We start from the raw sequence: 17,301 nt of genomic DNA on the forward strand, positions 1-17,301 counted from the left end.
AGCACATACCCCAGAGAGCTGTTGCAAGTATTAGATGAGGTAATGAATGTAAAGCACTTAGGATAATGCCCAGCGATGGTCAGCTCTCCATCAGTGTTCAGTGTTATTACTCTGTGATACGCAAAAGGAACAGGAGGGTGGCAAATAAGAGAGAAATAAAAGTTTTAAGATTTTTTTGGGACAATTATGCAGAGGATGAATTAGAATAAGGATATTAGATAGAATAAGGAGAATTGCCTGATATTTCTCATTCCTTCAGGACTTGTATACTGATGTTCTGATTGCATTTATGGCATTGATAGGTGAGCCTATGCCTTATTTTTCATGGATGTTGGTCCTAGGTCTCCAATTTAGATTTTTATCTGCTCAAGTGTGTCAGGCCTATTTGAGCAAAGATGTTAAGGCTTGAACCCATGAGGCACAAGGAGCGTAGGCTACAACAGAGGAAAAGAATATTAAACCAGTAAGCCTTAAATACAACAGATATAGGAAGTGATAGGGAGAAAATGTCTTGTCTCTCCTTTGTCAAAACTGTTAAAATGTCTACCTGTAGTCATGAACTTGTCTGGAGGACTCTAACAGGTTTATTAATCCTTGGCTCCAGGGAAGACCATTTAAATGTGTTTGAGGATGATCCTGTGCCCTTGCTGGCTGGCAAGGGTGGGCATTCAGACCCCAAAATTTTAAGGACCTGACTTTGATGATTGTAAGAGAAACACGTTATCAATGATTCAGGTAATTTCTGCTTCATCTGTAGAGACAGAAGGATGGAGAGAATAATTAAGGGTGGTCTTACCTCTAAAGAGGAATCAGGTACTATCACGTCACTGTCATAGAGGCAGAAGAATGGAGAACATGTTTAAGGAAGGCCTTACTTCTAAATTGGAGTCATTCCATTGTCATGTTCACTCTCAAGCTGAACAGTGAAAAACAGCACACCCACAGCATTTGCTAAATAAAGGCCAAGAAAATTATCATGCAATCTTCCAATGAAAATTATCATGATATCATCCATCTTTTCTCTCTGGCTTCCCTGGGAGGCCCCTTTCCAATCCAGAGAATAGATTTGTTATACATCATGCAGACAATACCACAAAATTAATAAATCAGGATGTTGATTATCTTTAAAAATAATGAATATATTACTCTTCTAATTTTCCCCCAAGCCTAGAATTTTAAAAATAAAATTAGTACAGGGAAAAAAAAATTCATTTAAATGGAGAATGGGGAGATTAAAATGCGAGAGGAAATTATGTTGTTGCCAAAGATGAGTCCTGGCAGACCCTCCGGCTGCCCTTCAATGACAGGCCACAGGCGTGCAACACTCCAGCATACTGAATGTTATTCTATATTTAGGTATTTTTAAAAGGCAATTCCTTTCTGCTGGAGATCAACCCCTCTCACATAAATACAAATCCATATTCAATCACAACACAAGCCAGTTCTAGATCTTATGTCTGGTATTTACCAGGGGTTGCAAATATTTGGAAACATGACATTGACAAGGAGTACGCAGGTATTGGGGTTTAGGTAACAGCACGGATCTGAAGGCCTTGGAGACCCAGATCCTCATGGTGGCTCTGCAACCAAAGGACAATGACTCTTATTTATGTATTTACATCACACCTTTTGTGTGTGCGTGTGTGTGTATGTGTGTGTGTGTGACACAGTCTCATTTTGTCAACCAGGCTGCTGGAATGCAGTGGCGTGATCTCGGCACACCACAGCCTCTGCCTCCTGAGCTCAAGCGATTCTTGTGCCTCTGCCACCCAAGTAGATGGGATTATAAGCGTGTGCCACCACACCCGGCTAATTTCTGTATTTTTAGTAGAGACGAGTTTTCACCATGTTGGCCAGGCTGGTCTCAAACTCCTGGCCTCAAGCAATCTGCCTGCCTTGGCCTCCCAAAGTTACATCACACCTTTTAAGCGTGCACATACACTCACACACGTGCATGCACATGCACACACACGATGGCTTTCAATAAAAGAAACCCATAAAATTGGGTTCATACAATGGCAGTGGAAAACTAAAATCAAGAAAAGGCAGAGAAGCCATATATGCAAGCCACAAAAGTTAATATAGTTACTGTCAATACAGATAAAAATCAATGTGGGCAGAAATGTAAAGCAGGGTCATTACAGATAACTCTTCTTATTTTTCAGAGGCACAATTTCTCTTTATACTAAAATTTAAACTCTTTATTTGGGAAACCTTGGACTATATGTTACACACTAATTTAAACCATTTTACCAAAATCAAGTATGTTATTGTTAAATGGCTAGTAAGTCTGAATATAGGCCAAGAACATGCTCTAAAACAGAGATTGTTAGCTTGGGATTCACAGATCTTGAGTCTGTAGATGGAATCCATTGTATCTATGGGCTTGGATGGATCCTTACTTTCATCAACCCCTAACTGACATTTAGCATTTCTTTCAAGCATGCATGAAACATACACAGAATTTTATCAATACTTGTAACTTTTTCACCGATAGAAATCACAGATTTTTTAAAAAATTACCATAGACTTGTTGCAGATATTTCAAAAATACATTTGTTCTCATTGACACTTTGAAATTACAATTGCTGTTAGACCTCAGGCGGCTCTTGTTTGTAATACTTTCTCTAAGAAGCATATATGTTGCTATATTAAAGTTTTAAAGTATTTTGAGAACTGAATTTTAGCAAAAGTGGTTTTCTGTGTAACCTCATGCCTTTTCATTTATGGATTTAAACACTTGCTCTGGGGAGAGTCCATAGGCTTCACCAGATCACCAGTAGGCCCTGTGGCATTGAAAAAGATCTGACATTTGCTCCAAGGTATAACTTGGAGAAGAAAATTTTGGATAGGAGGTAAGAGCTTAACCTAACATGGCATAGAACTTTATGATGAGCTGACTTGACATAAGTAGAGGCTTAGCAAACCTAGAAAAGGGATAAAATAGTATGTCTCTTAAATTATATACCACTTTCTGCTCAAAAATTTAATGATCCTGTATATCTGCTACAATTATGAAGAGTGACCAGTGAGTGAAATTCAAGGGGCCCTACACTCTGCTTTTAAAATTGTATCCTATTCATGGAATGACTAAAAATAAAATGTCTATTTTACTTACCTCATATGAGTGTGGCCTTTTCTCTCTTTGTCTAAAATCATTTCCTTCTGGATTAAGATTTCCAGGGGCAACCAATTTGTTGAATTATGAGAAAATAGCCCCAGGGTGAGCCAGATTCTGATATTATTTGTTGCATTATAATATTGGATATTATTATTATTATTATTATTTTTTTTTTTTTTTGAGACAGAGTCTGGCTCTGTCGCCCAGGCTGGAGTGCAGTGGCCAGACCTCAGCTCACTGCAAGCTCCGCCTCCCGGGTTTACGCCATTCTCCTGCCTCAGACTCCCGAGTAGCTGGGACTACAGGTGCCGCCACCACGCCCGGCTAGTTTTTTGTATTTTTTTTTTTAGTAGAGACGGGGTTTCACCGTGTTAGCCAGGCTGGTCTTGATCTCCTGACCTCGTGATCCGCCCGTCTCGGCCTCCCAAAGTGCTGGGATTACAGGCTTGAGCCACCGCGCCCGGCCGCATATTGGATATTATTATATGCCATCTAGGACCTTTTATTATATCTCTTATTGTCTCAAGTATCCTTCAGTTAGATTCTGGCACTCATTTGGAAGGATGGAATGTACCAGTGCTTCTGTTTACCTGGCCTTCTTTCCTTCAAACCTCCTAAGACTGCTCTACCCTAACATCTGCTCAAGCCAGGCCTCCAATACTACACGCTATTGTCATAGAGCATTTTTCCAATGTCGAACATTCTTTGTCTTTTAAAGTATCGTAATCCTGGCTCTACCCTGTTTAAGGGTGCAGGAAATATTTAAGTACCTTGTTACTGAAGTATAACATACATAAGGAAAAATGTGCAGCTTCTAGGTTGACAGCTTGATGAATTTTTACATACCTGTGTAAATACTACTCAGAGAAACTGAATATTATCTACACCCCAAAAGCTCTCTTTTGATCCCTGTCATCATACCCCCTCCTCCCATGCCACCAAGGATAACCACAAAGCTGACTTCTAACAGCACAGATTGGTTTTGCTTAGTTTTTTATACTTTAGAGAAATAAAATCATGAAGTATTCCATTTGTCTCTGGATTTTTTCGCTCCACACCATACGAGAGTCAAGTTACTGGAAATTTTTAAACTCAAAAGTTCAGTTCTTGTTTATTCCTTTTGAGGTTTAGCATATGGTATGGGGAAAAGAACAAAAATATTTCTTTTAGGAAAGTTGACTCTCAGGGGGCCGAAGAATCCAGCCCTAATGGTTTAGATAACACTATGTTTTCGTTGTTTTGTGTTTTCTTTTCCTTAGAAATTGAGCTCTGGTTATAATTCTGCTTCCTGTCAAGAGTTAGGGTTGACTACAGTAAGCCTGTGGGCTCAGATATGTTGGACGCCTTGTGGAGAAATTGTATCTGAACTCTTTTTTTTTTGAGATGGGGTCTCACTCTGTTGCCCAGGCTGGAGTGCAGTAGTGTGATCACAGCTCACTGCAGCCTCGACCTCCCTGGGCTCAGGTGATCCTCTCACCTCAGCTGTCCAAGTAGCTGGGATTACAGTGTGTGCCACCATGCCTGGCTAATTTTTTGTATTTTTTGTGGAGATGAGCTTTCCCTGTGTTTCCCATTCTGGTGTCTAACTCCTGGGCTCAAGTGATCTGCCTGCCTCAGCCTCCCAAGGTGCTGAGATTACATGCGTGAGATACCGCGCCCAGCCTGTCTAAACTCTTGAAAGCAATCCTACTTGGAAGTTATACTTTACTGTCATTCAAGGCCAACTAGAACATCATCCACACATTTAGAGTAAACCAGAAAGTATTAAATATATTCACTCATTTAAAATTCTCTTTTGTTGCTGCTTTTCTGTATTACATGCTTTAAAGTGCAGATAAGTGGAATCAACATGGTACTGTGGGACAATGCAGAACCAGGGATAGAAGACAATTTTTTTGTTGTTTTGACCACAGACTTATACAGCTGTGTTGCACCAATTAAGCCTCAGTAGCCTTCATCTCTCAGGCACGGTTTGAGGATCAGAATAAGAAGACATATGATGTGTATGAGACACAGCACAAACTGTACTGGGTCCCATGGTTGCAAGCTCTCCCCACATCACTACACTCACATGCTCTATGCTTGCTTTTCTTATTCATGGTAGATTTTATTCTTTCTATGTGCCTACGATAACTTTTTCCATGACTTTCTCTCTACCTGATTGCCCATTTTCCTGTCCTGCCTGTCCTTAGAGACCTAGCCCAAACGCCAGCATTTCCATGGTCTCTGCCATATGTGCCCACTCCTTTCTTTCTTTCTTGGACTCCACTTGTCCTTGTGATCAAGGTTACACTGCTTTGTTTGGTGTTTCCAGTCTTCCTTCTTTCCTCAAATAGGTTATACATTCTGTGGGGGAAAAAATCAATGTCTTTTTTGAGGAACCCACCATCTTAAAAAGGACATGGTAGGCATTGCATAATGTGAGTTTTTCTTCTTTTTCAAACATGGGACAAAATCAGTCAACTTTTATAGGCTGGTGTGAGCTAGCTCCAGCACTCCAGTAGGCAAAATGCTATAAATAAGAAGTTTCTTTAAAATAAACATTGTACACTTCTTCCTGATTCATAAAAGAACCTCATATTTGGTTGGGTAAAAAGTCATCCTGTTACCTCTCAATCTCTCAAAAGAAGGCTGGATGTAAACATTTTTCAAAAAATAGGTTTACATGGACAGATGCTAGAAACCAATCCCTGAGTTTTCAGAAGTATCTTGCTCTGTTTGTCAAGCATGGCAAATACCATAAAGTGATGAATCTGTATCATGTGTGACTTGGTGGCACCTTAGTTAAAAATGCTACTCTTCTAACCACAGAACTGTGCTGCAGCTTTAATTTTAAATATGAAAATGTTCCCGTAGTGGAAAATGTGTCCCCAACCTCCTGAAGCTTTGAGAAGAAGGCCATCAATCAACAAGGCACATGAGAATGGTCTTCAAAGTTGTAGATTCATCAGAGCCCCAGGGTGGTGTGACAGGGGTCAGGGTACCAGGGTGGCTTCATAAAGGGAAAGGTACACAAAGCAACCAAAGGCCCTATACATTCCTTGAATTTTTTGAGATATTTATGTACTAAAGTCTCAACAATATGCTTATAATCCTAAAGTAATCATCTGGCTAGCAGAAAGACACATCCTCTTAAATAACCGTATGAAATAAATTTTTAAACAATCCATGTCTATGTAGAGGAAAAAAAAATCGTTTAGTGAAGTCAATAGAAGGTTCTCAAAATCCTCGTAAAACATTTATCTGAGATGTAATAAATTTGGACTCTTAGCCTCAAGTTAGCTCTTTGGAGGTTTATTACTACCCTAGGTCACAAGGAAAGAGCGAGGTGAAATGCACAGGAACATCTCTATGAATAGCCATGTTAAGGAATAATGGAACTAGGTACATGTCTAGCTAGGCCCTGATCCTTTGTTTCCTAACACAGGGAGAGCCGGAAATGCCCTACATACCAATCATTTATTTTCCTGAATTAAAAATGAAGTCACTGTACAAAAGTGGTTAGTTTCCACAGGGGAAAAGAAAATCAAGGAAATGATACAAATGGTTTGCATTTAAAGGATCTTTGTTAAAAAAAAAAAAAAGAAAAGCAATTCTCTGGGACTACAGAACTCAAAATAAAGTATGTGGGCACTTTTGGTGGAAGGCACAGGGGTTTGACAGCTGTAAGTGAACTTGGGAAGTACCTGACTCAGTTGGTTTTATGGTAAGGCTGAATGGGATTTGATTCTTTGCCTTACAATTGGGTGCCGCAGGGTAGGTGGTCCTCCTGATTGCTTAGTCTCTCTGTTCTCACTGCTTAGAATTTTGCTTCTGCTTTGAACATTGTATGAGATAATGACTGTAGATAAGATAATGACTGTAGAAGGCCAGTTAAGATCAGTGTCATTCTTTCCTCATCCTTCTTTCACTTGGCAGGTGAGGGAACAGGCCCAGAAATATGAAGAGTTAAGTCCAAGGTCACACACCCAGCTGATTCCCACCAGTACAGGGGTATATCAGTCCTCTGCAGTGCTATTTTCATGATGGATTTCGACTGACAAGAAAGACGATCTCTATTTGCAGATAACATGGATATATAAAGAGAAAACTTTAAAGATTACACACACAAACCCGTTAGAAACTACTAAACTAATTCAGCAGTTGCAGGATACGAAATCAACACAAAAATTAATACATTTCTTTACACTAATAATGAACAAACTGAAGAAAATAATGGAAAAACCCAGTTAACAGTAGCAACTAAAAGAATGAAATACTTAGAAATAGGCAGATGACGGCAGCCCTGTTACACAGCTTGATTGCAGCCTCATGAATGCTCCTGAGCTGGAACTACCCATCTAAGGTACTCATGAATTCCTAACCCACAGAAACTGTGAAATAAAAGATGTTGACTGATTTAAGCTGCTAAGATTTCAGGTAGTTTGTTATATGTCAATAGATAGCTAGTAGATAACCACAGCACTAAATGGGACAAGGATATTTAAAAATAACTATAGAGAACCAACCCTGTTTTTCAACTCTGTTGTTTTACATTCATCGGGAAAAGAAACTCAGAATTCATTTTTAAAAGTGCATTTTCAATGTACATAAGGAGGGGTTTTACTTTTATTATTATTTTAAATTGACACATAATTGTACATATAGTACAATGTGATATTTTGATACCTGTATACAATGTATAATGATCAAACTAGGGTAATTAGCATATCTATCATCTCAAATACTCATCATTTATTTGTGTGAGAACATTCAAAATCCGCTTTTCTAGCTAGCTGAAAATATACGATAAATCGTTGTTCATCATAGCCACCCCCAATAGTGCTACAGAAGACTAGAACTTATTCCTCCTATCTAGCGGTACTTTTCTATCTGTTAACCACACTTTGTGGTTGTTTTTATAGAGATGAGAATACCATAATCAGAGATCAGGTTTGAACATGCAGAGGATTAAACAGAATCATATCAGAATGTGGCCATGGATGCTTGAGAGACCAAAACATTATAAGAGATTTTGAATAATTGAACAAATGGTGGCCTCATATGCCCTAGCAGTATTTCCATTTTATATTCTAGATACACAGATTATATGCTGTATTCCTCATTGGCATTGCGTGCCCCAGATCACAGAACATTGCCTCCCCTCATCATGATTTGGGAACATTCTATTTCACTGCAATTACAGTTTCCAGGAATGACAGCTGCTGAATAATTACAGGAAAATTGCTTTAGTTCTCTATAGAATTTACAAGTTCCCGAGCCTGACATTTATTGAGATGGTAACTCTCAATGTGTAGAGCCAGGTTAAAGATAAAAATTTTAAAGTATATGTTTTTATTTAAAAAAACGCATACATATATAAAATATTTCTTTTGGATTTATTGACTGCCTTACAGCATCAGATATGGGAAAAATTCGTATTCTCTGAATTATCTATTTAACCATTTCTTTCTGTTTTATTTATCTACTATTGTAATTTTTAAAAATATATAATTTATAGATGCTCCCTAGAATGAAAGGTTAGAATAGATGATAAATAATTTTGAAGGTCCACTTTAGCTTTAAGAATGTAAGTGTATCTAAGAAAAAGTGCCTTGGGGGCCAAAATGAGGAATCTTAGGGCTTGTCTAGAGTCCTTGGATCAGCTAAGGCATGTCCTTCTGGGCAGGGGCCAACTCTCTACTAAGCAGCCACCTTGAGTAAAATGTCAGTTATCTTGTGAAGGATGGAATGAGTGATAAGAACGCCCTGGAGCCCAGGCTATTTGGGATAGGGAGATAGGTTTTTCTGAGCAAATATCAAAGAGAACCCTTGGGCAGAACCCTTGGTGTGTGGTCAATCCATGAAGGTGTCACAGAGTTGCAGTAGAAATGTGTGTGAGGAATGGGGAGGCGGGGTCCCAAAAGGAGGATTCCTCTTTGGAGGTCATTTTATATAAGTACGTAGATCTCAACAAGGAGACAGTAAAGCCTGGACAAATGGGAAGGAATGCTACCAGGCTGCCTTCCATCACCACGTGGCATGTTTGAGAAATCAGAGCCTTAGAGGCCTATAGTAGAGCTGAGTCTCAATCAAAATGCGATTGAGAAAGGGAGAAACACACCTGTTATTTTAATCTTAATATTGAATATAGAGACTCAGTTAAATAGGCATTAGAGGACTGAAAAGAGAAGGTGGGAACATGGAGGTAACAGAGGTAGCTGCTACTACTGAAGACAACAGCCACTCCTAGGCCTGCGGCGGAGGGTTGGGGGGAAATGGAAGAACTTGGGGTTAACAGAACCTAAAATCTATGAGAAGAACCCTCGAAGGGCTGGGGCCCCGGCCTCTGAGGAAGCAGCTCTCACTCAATCAGCTGGTGCTGGTACCTTTAAGGGGCTGAAAAATGATGCTGAAATGGGAACCAATTGTGGCCAGGGCAAAGAAGCCTGCCTGAGATGACATTCATGGGACCAACAAGCAAAAGGGAAGTTATCCATCCTCCAAGCTTCTACCTCCTTTTGCACCCCCTATTGGCAGAGCCAAAAAAGGGAGTCAGATGGCAGTGGGGCAATGAGGTTTGCAGAGTTACAGCCCCAGCATCAGCTGAGAGACTCTGGTTCAATAACCAGTCTACAGGGCACCATGAGAGGGAGTGGTGGTTCTGAGCGACCCTAGGAGGAAAGGGCAACAGGGAGCCATAGAATAGATCCTCATGTGAAAAATATTTAAAACGGGAATTGGATCCACAGGGGCAGTAGAAGGCATAGGGGGCAGGGACAGCAGGGCCATGTGACTCCGGCCTCAAAGTTGGGATTGTGTGGGGCTCAAAGTTAGCTATTGTTCCTTGGAAAGTTTTGTAGGAGAGCAAGGTAAGTCCTCACCTATTTACAAGATCCACTAAGAAAAAAAGGTTCCCATATTTATGTTTCACCTCCAGTTGAGAGCCATTGCTATAGAGCATAAAACACTGGTCTCAAACTTCAGAGATGGGAAATAATTTAGGACAATAAGAATGTAAAGTGACTTTTTCACTAAACCTCTTTTCTCCCTCAGAAAATAATTTAGAAAAATTTACCTTGTGTACAACCAGTGGTACTGGAATTTATGTATTAAAATGTTATGAAAACTGGGCCAGGCATGGTGGCTCATGCCTGTGATCCCAGCACTTTGGGAGGCTTAGGTGGCCGGATCACTTGAGGTCGGGAGTTTGAGACCAGCCTGGCTAGCATAGTAAAACCCTTTCTCTACTAAAAAATTACAAAAAGTAGCTGGGCATGGTGGCACATGCCTGTAATTCCAGCTATTCAGGAGAATGAAGGAGGCTGAGGCACAAGAATTGCTTAAACCCAGGCGGTCAAGGTTGCAGTGAGCTGAGATTGTGCCACTGCACTCCAGCCTGGGCGATGGAGTGAGACTCTGTCTCAAAACAATAAAAATAATAAATAAAATGTTATGAAAAATGAATAAGAATTTCCTGATTTCACTAAGTGAAACAAGAAGTTAGCCGGGCTCGGTGGCTCAAGCCTGTAATCCCAGCACTTTGGGAGGCCGAGACGGGCAGATCACGAGGTCAGGAGATCGAGACCATCCTGGCTAACCTGGTGAAACCCCGTCTCTACTAAAAAATACATAAAACTAGCTGGGCGAGGTGGCGGGTGCCTGTAGTTCCAGCTACTCGGGAGGCTGAGGCAGGAGAATGGCGTAAACCTGGGAGGCGGAGCTTGCAGTGAGCTGAGATCCGGCCACTGCACTCCAGCCTGGGCAACAGAGCGAGACTCCATCTCAAAAAAAAAAAAAAAAAAAGGAAGTTGATGTCCACTTGTCTTTTGGATTTGAGTGGCAACAGAGCGAGACTCCATCTCAAAAAAAAAAAAAAAAAAAAGGAAGTTGATGTCCACTTGTCTTTTGGATTTGAGTGAATAGGGGTAGGTAAGTAGGAACTAGTAGAACCTTTAACACAGATATTGCATGCATATTTATTAATATATTTATATGGCAATACACACTGACACATTCCGGGAAAAAGGAGGTGAAGCAATACTTTCTATTTCCTTAAAATTCCTCCAAGACCATGCTCAGTGCACCCTAACGGCCCCTGGTCCTTTTTTCCTTTCCTTACAAACACTTAAACCATTCTGAACTTTCGTGGTTTGAGTTCCTAATGCTACATCCATTCTCTTTAGAGCAAAAGAAAATGTTTGTTTTCATCTAGAAAAGGACACTTGTCACTGTGTTTTTTGTAGAACTAAAACATCAAACTGCTACCTAAATAGGTCTCCCCTTTTTTCCCTCAATTTTATACCATGCAGAAGGAAAGAAGGCCCATTTAGATGCTGAGTATTTTCCAGTGTCAATAATTCTGCTGAAATACTTTCTAAACAGAGTTACCTATAGTCACAGCTTTAAAGGAAGCACTGGCTTTTGATTGCAAGTTGACCTGAAGCCCAGAAAAGAAGGTGCATTTATTTTATTATTTTATTTTATTTTATTTTATTTTATTTTAGATGGGATCTTGCTCTGTTGCCCAGGCTAGAGTACAGTGGTGTGATTTCAGCTTACTGCAACCTTTGCCTTAGCTGTTCAAGTGATTCTCGTGCCTCAGCCTCCCAAGTAGCTGGAATTACAGATACCCACCACTATGCTTGGCTAATTTTTGTATTTTTAGTAGAGGCAGGGTTTCGCCATATTCACCAGGCTGGTCTTGAACTCCTGACCTCAAGTGATCTGCCCGCCTTGGCCTCCGAAAGTGCTGAGATTACAGGAGAGAACCACCACACCCGGCCAAAAGGTGCTTTTATGACCCCAAATAGGGTGAATCATAAAGAACACATTGGAAGCTTCAAACACGGGATTAAAATTTTGATAAACTGAATAAAATGAAAGAATATTGTAAAAGGTTCTAAATTATATTCTTGATTTTGTTTTAGCTGATGGCATCCTCTTTTGAAGTATTAGATCTGCTTTTTAATATTTATATTTTAAGAAGGATTCCTGTTTGGATGAAGTACAACTGGAAAACCATGTGATTATAACACAGCTTCTCGTGTACTTAATTTCAAGACAAGTTCCTCAGAGAAAATCACCTTTTGAGCTTTGAGCTTCTAGTCTTAAAGATTCAAATTACAATAATATCACAGATACACATAATAATATGTTGAGAAAATTGCTCCTACTTTATTCTGGATTGTTTCAGAGGTAGTCTCTACCAGTAATCTTTACATTCATAATTAGGGTCACAGCTAGTTTCATGTCACATGTCCTCTTCGGGCAAACCTAGGAAATAATTCTAAATCCTGTAACTTCTGAGTAGTAACGTTGGGCTGTGTTTCATCATAATGCCCAGGATTTATCATATCCAGAGGATGTATAAACTGATTCTACAAAAAAGACCTGACACACCTTGTGAATAAGCACTTTCCTCATCTACAGCCTGTTGAACTGATGCTGTTCATGGGTAGGTAGATTTAGAATCCATTGAGCTCAAGCCAAAAAAAAAATACTGCAAATATTCTCTTACAATTTTTCCCTTTAAAGTTTTCCAGCTGGGATCTTTGCCTGTTGTTTATATGGTAAAGCTCCTGAAAGCATTTCCATCTGAAGCTTTTTCCCTTTCAATTTGATCCTAGATGTTCCGTAAAGAAACCTTTCCAGGAGTCACAGATGTAAAATAACCAGTCATCCTCATTTCCTGGGACTTGAGACTTTCAGTGCTTAAACTGGGCCAGTCGCTGGCAAACTAGGATGAGTTTGTCATGGGGGCACATGATGGTGGCTTCCATGCAGGCTTTGAGTAAAAACTTCTTCAGCAGGTCTCCTTATTGCCTGGGTTCAATCTCTCCCTATAGCAATAGCTTTTAACAACTGTTGTTATATAAAAGCAAGTAATTTTGTTTTTATCCAAATATATGTTCTAATTGTTTAACACAGGGATCATCAAACCCTGCCCTTACCTGTTTTTCACAGACAGGGGCCAGGGTCTTGCTCTGTCACCCAGGTTGGTGTTCTATGGCGTAATCATAGCTCGCTGCAGCCTCAAACTCCTGGGCTCAGGCTTTCCTCCCGCCTCTACCTCCATAATTGCTGGGACTACAGGTATGTGCAAACACACTGGGCAAATTGTTTTTATTTTTTACTTTCGTACAGACAGGATCTTGCTGTGTTGCCCAGGCTGGTCTCAAACTCCTGGCTTCAAGCAATTATCCTGTCTCAGCCTTCCAAAGTGTTGGGATTATAGACATGAGTCACTGTCCCTGGCCCTATTTTTCACATTTTTTAATGATATATATTTTTAAAGGTTTTGCAATTTTCTTTTCTGTGGCCTACCCTTCAAAGCCTAAAATAATTGCTATCTGCCTCTTTACAGAAAAATTTGCTAATCTCCAGTATGAGACATATTTAGCTGTAGAAAACAGCCAAAACACTAGGCCCATTTTCCTGATATGATCAAATTTATGTCTGAATTACAAATTGCCAAAAAATCCTTTATAAATTCTTTTTCATTTTACCATACAGCGCTTTATGAATTTATGAAAAATATACAATGTTAAACTGTTTAATTTTTTCTAAGTTCATAATTATGACTCCTAGCTATTTTTCTATGTTGAACAGAAACAGTAGAAATCATAACCAAGCCCCCTCATTTTATAGGTGAGTAAACTGAGGCTGGGAAGAGTAAAGGAAGAGCTCACCCACAGAGCTCACCCACAGCTGGTGGGGAAAGAGCCAGAACTAAAAATCCCACCTGGATCCCAGCATTCTTGCATTATAGTTCCCCAGGAAGACTTTATCATACAGGATGGCAATTTAAAAAGTGAATCATTGCTAAATTGTTGCATACCAAACTTATTCTCCTGGGCTATTCCTGCCCTCCACCTCCCCTCAAGGCCAAAACAGGGAAATGTCCCTACTATCTCTATGGGGCAATATTTTCCCAGTTTACCTGCCAATTCTGTTGCCTACGATAGTCTGTGCTTTAGATCTGAGTTTTCAGCCAGCCTTCCCACCATGGCAGTATGTTTGAATGGCCTGGCGTGTGTGTGTGTGTGAGTGTGTGTGTGCGCGCGCGTGTATGTGTGGGGTTATTGTTGTTTTGCTTGTTTTAATATCAATACCTGGGCCTTATCCTCTTATATTCTGATTCAACCAGTCTGAGCAGGGCCTAAGAAATGAGTATGCCTTTAGGACCCAATTGATTCTGATAGGAACCACTGTGTTGGAATACATAACACTGTGCTTTACAGGAAGCAAAAATATTTTTACAAATGGTAAAGTGTCTTCATCAGAGAGTGAAGTGAATTTGAAAGTGCTTTAGGCTTGATGAATTCTAATACAATAGGGTAATTTTAATCAAAAAATTTTAAGAACAAAACATGTGTATCATGTAGACCATAACTTAAGATAGTTGAAGGTAAACTGAGACAATTAATTTGGTCTCCATTTTATATTCTTCTTTATAAAGTCCATTATAATCATCCGCAATTATTTTACTGGCATACAAAATCTACTTTAACCTGTGGAAAAGACAGTTATCAAAATTGTATACTAATGGATATAACAACCAGTGACCAATAATCTTTAGTGCTTTAGATCTGGAGTGGTTTGGTCAACATGTAGTTACCTGGATAGAATAACTTGCACCTAAGGAAAACAATATATGTTTCTCTAGACATATCTATCTATCTAGACATATATATGTATACATACAATTACAAATATTTTGATTTGTAAATATTGAGCTGAAAAAAAATTTAAGTCAAGCGAACATGGTAAACACAAACCTAATACATGTGACTTTAAATGTAAATTTGATATTATATATGTAATTAATGTTATATATAATATATATAATTGAACAACATATAGTGTGTCCCAGTGTGTCATTTTCCAAGAGGTTATAAATATTTCCAAGTGAGGAGGAAGAATTCTTCAATCAAATTTTATGCCATTTGGAGCATATTTAAGACTCAGCTGAGCGTGAAGTAAAAGACATATTGTTGGCTGTAAGAAAGTCAATTTACTGCATGTAGGAAAATTTTTACCCCTCAGTGCTCAATATACAATTTTCTCAAACTTTACACCCACTGCTTAGATAAAATCTTTCAATATTGCAGCCAAGGATAAGAAATTTTAATTTCGGCCCTGTTCTTTGTCAAGAACTGTTCAATATTCTAAATCAATATAGTGAGCATGGGGCTATAAGTGCCTCAAGGTGCCCATTTATCAATAGCAATTTGACTCAGTAAGAATTTGTAAATTAGCTTCACAAAGAAGGCCATAGAATTCCTTAGCCTCAGCACTATTGACATTTTGAGCCAAATAAGTCTTTATCATAGGTGCTGTCCTGTGCATAGTAGCATCTTTAGCAGCATCCCTGGCCGCGATCCACTAAATGCCAGTGGCACCCCCTCACCCAATTGTGACCACAAAAAAATGCCTCCAAACATTGCCACAATTCCTGGGGGTCAAAATCACCTCCAGTTGAGAGCCATTGCTATAGAGCATAGAACACTGGTCTCAAACTTCAGAGATGGGAAATAATTTAGGACAATAAGAATGTAAAATGACTTTTTCACTAAACCTCTTTTCTCCCTTTCAGTATAAAATAATAAGATGGCTGATCCTGCAAAGAGGCGCGGTGACATCAACAGTGACTCAGTCTCTATGATGGTATTAGTAACTGGCAGCTGACTCTCCTATTTATCATCAAGTTATGTTCCATATAAGACTTTCAAGTCTGAGAAAAATGACAAATCCCTTCCAGGCATGGTTCAAGTTAAAGCTGAAACTGTGTCTTCGTTTCAGCTCAAGAGAGGTTTTGATTGTGTCGTGGCTTTTCCTTGTGTATTGGTTGAGGAACTGTGCCTTGGAGGGGTAGGGAGTCTTGAGAATGGATCAACTGATGGAGGGGGAGTGGAAGACATTGGTCGCCCAAGAAAATATGTCAACATCTGTCCATCACCGCAACTCTGGCCCGATTATCATTTTTTCTGCTTCTGTAAGCACCAATGAGACAATGCCACTGAGCCACATCCTTTGTTGCCTGCAGTATTTCCCACCACTGTGCCACCTCTGATATGCTAATGGAGAAGCCCAGGGTTTTGTGTGGCTGAAAAGCCTTTCAGGCACAATCAGTGGGTCAACAATCTCAACTCTGTACAGCAGCTCAGCCTGCTGTGTGAGAGACTCCTCTTTCGGAGGGGTCCTTCCTCACACCTTTTCTGTGAGTGTGTCTGTGCTTAAGGAAGGGCAATTAACCATCTGGCTGCTTGTCCCCTAGAGAAATTGACAGAACATCAAACAGAACAAACTCATACCTTGAAAATTGCCGAGTGGCACATGACTATCCAGTTCACTCTGGGGAGAAGCCACTAACCAATGGTCTGTATCTAAAAATGACCCAGTGGCCCCAGTTTGTAGTAAAACTTTGATGATAGAACTCCATGCAAATTCTATCTCCATAATGCTGGTTCTTGATGTAAATCTCCCAATGTAACTGTCAAGGTTTAAAAATATCTTACGTAGGTGTTCAGAATCATAAGGTCATAGAATTATAAAATGTTAACTGGCAGAAGTATTTTCTTCTTTGTCATATGAAAAAGAGTAATTTGCTCATACTAAGTCTTCAATATTTATGTATTGGATTGCAATTAACAGGAATCAAAGGAATCTTATAAGGATCATTTATCTAGAATTATCTCTGTTTTCTAGAATTACTTAATGATCATTGTGTCTTTATTCAGCCTAAGTAACACTGAAATTTTTCTTCATTCAAATAAATTCATACTCATAAAGCCTTTCCCCACTTTGCATTTCATATTCTAAATGTTTCTACTAGTATTGTTAACCATTGCAAAGAAATACTGTTGCCCTCCATTAAAACCTGAACTGCTTGCTGTCCACGGCTTATTTATCTAACAAAGATTTATTGTGGTGCCAGACATTGTAATAGGCCATAAAAACACAAAAAAGAAAAATATATAGTTTCTGACCTCAGGAAAAACTTAGTCACATGGGGAGACAGTATATAATACAATGTGGTTAGTACGTGATGAAACAGTGCACATGGTGCCGTGGGAACACAAAAGCCAGCCACAAGGAAGTCAAGGAAGGCTTCCTAGAGGACAGTGAACCGAATCTTAAACTGAATAATACGTAGTGAGGCAAAGCGAGGGTAAATGGAATTTTGTGAAATTTGTCAG

General features: G+C 39.4%; 1 long non-coding RNA gene across 3 annotated transcripts in view; it reads left to right on the forward strand.

The window, feature by feature from the left end:
• The window catches only part of LOC103231609 (uncharacterized), a 44,981-nt gene extending 27,989 nt beyond the window's left edge, over positions 1-16,992 (forward strand). For 2 of the 3 annotated variants that reach the window (XR_496957.3, XR_012092087.1), the window contains one exon: positions 15,699-16,992. This is a non-coding gene — a long non-coding RNA (uncharacterized lncRNA). Of the gene's footprint in view, positions 1-13,066; positions 13,196-15,698 lie in introns of all 3 variants that reach the window. The other variant, XR_012092088.1, reaches the window with a different exon arrangement.
• The last annotated feature ends 309 nt before the right edge of the window (positions 16,993-17,301 follow it).

Source organism: Chlorocebus sabaeus, chromosome X (assembly GCF_047675955.1).
Source record: "Chlorocebus sabaeus isolate Y175 chromosome X, mChlSab1.0.hap1, whole genome shotgun sequence".
Lineage (NCBI taxonomy): Eukaryota > Metazoa > Chordata > Mammalia > Primates > Cercopithecidae > Chlorocebus > Chlorocebus sabaeus.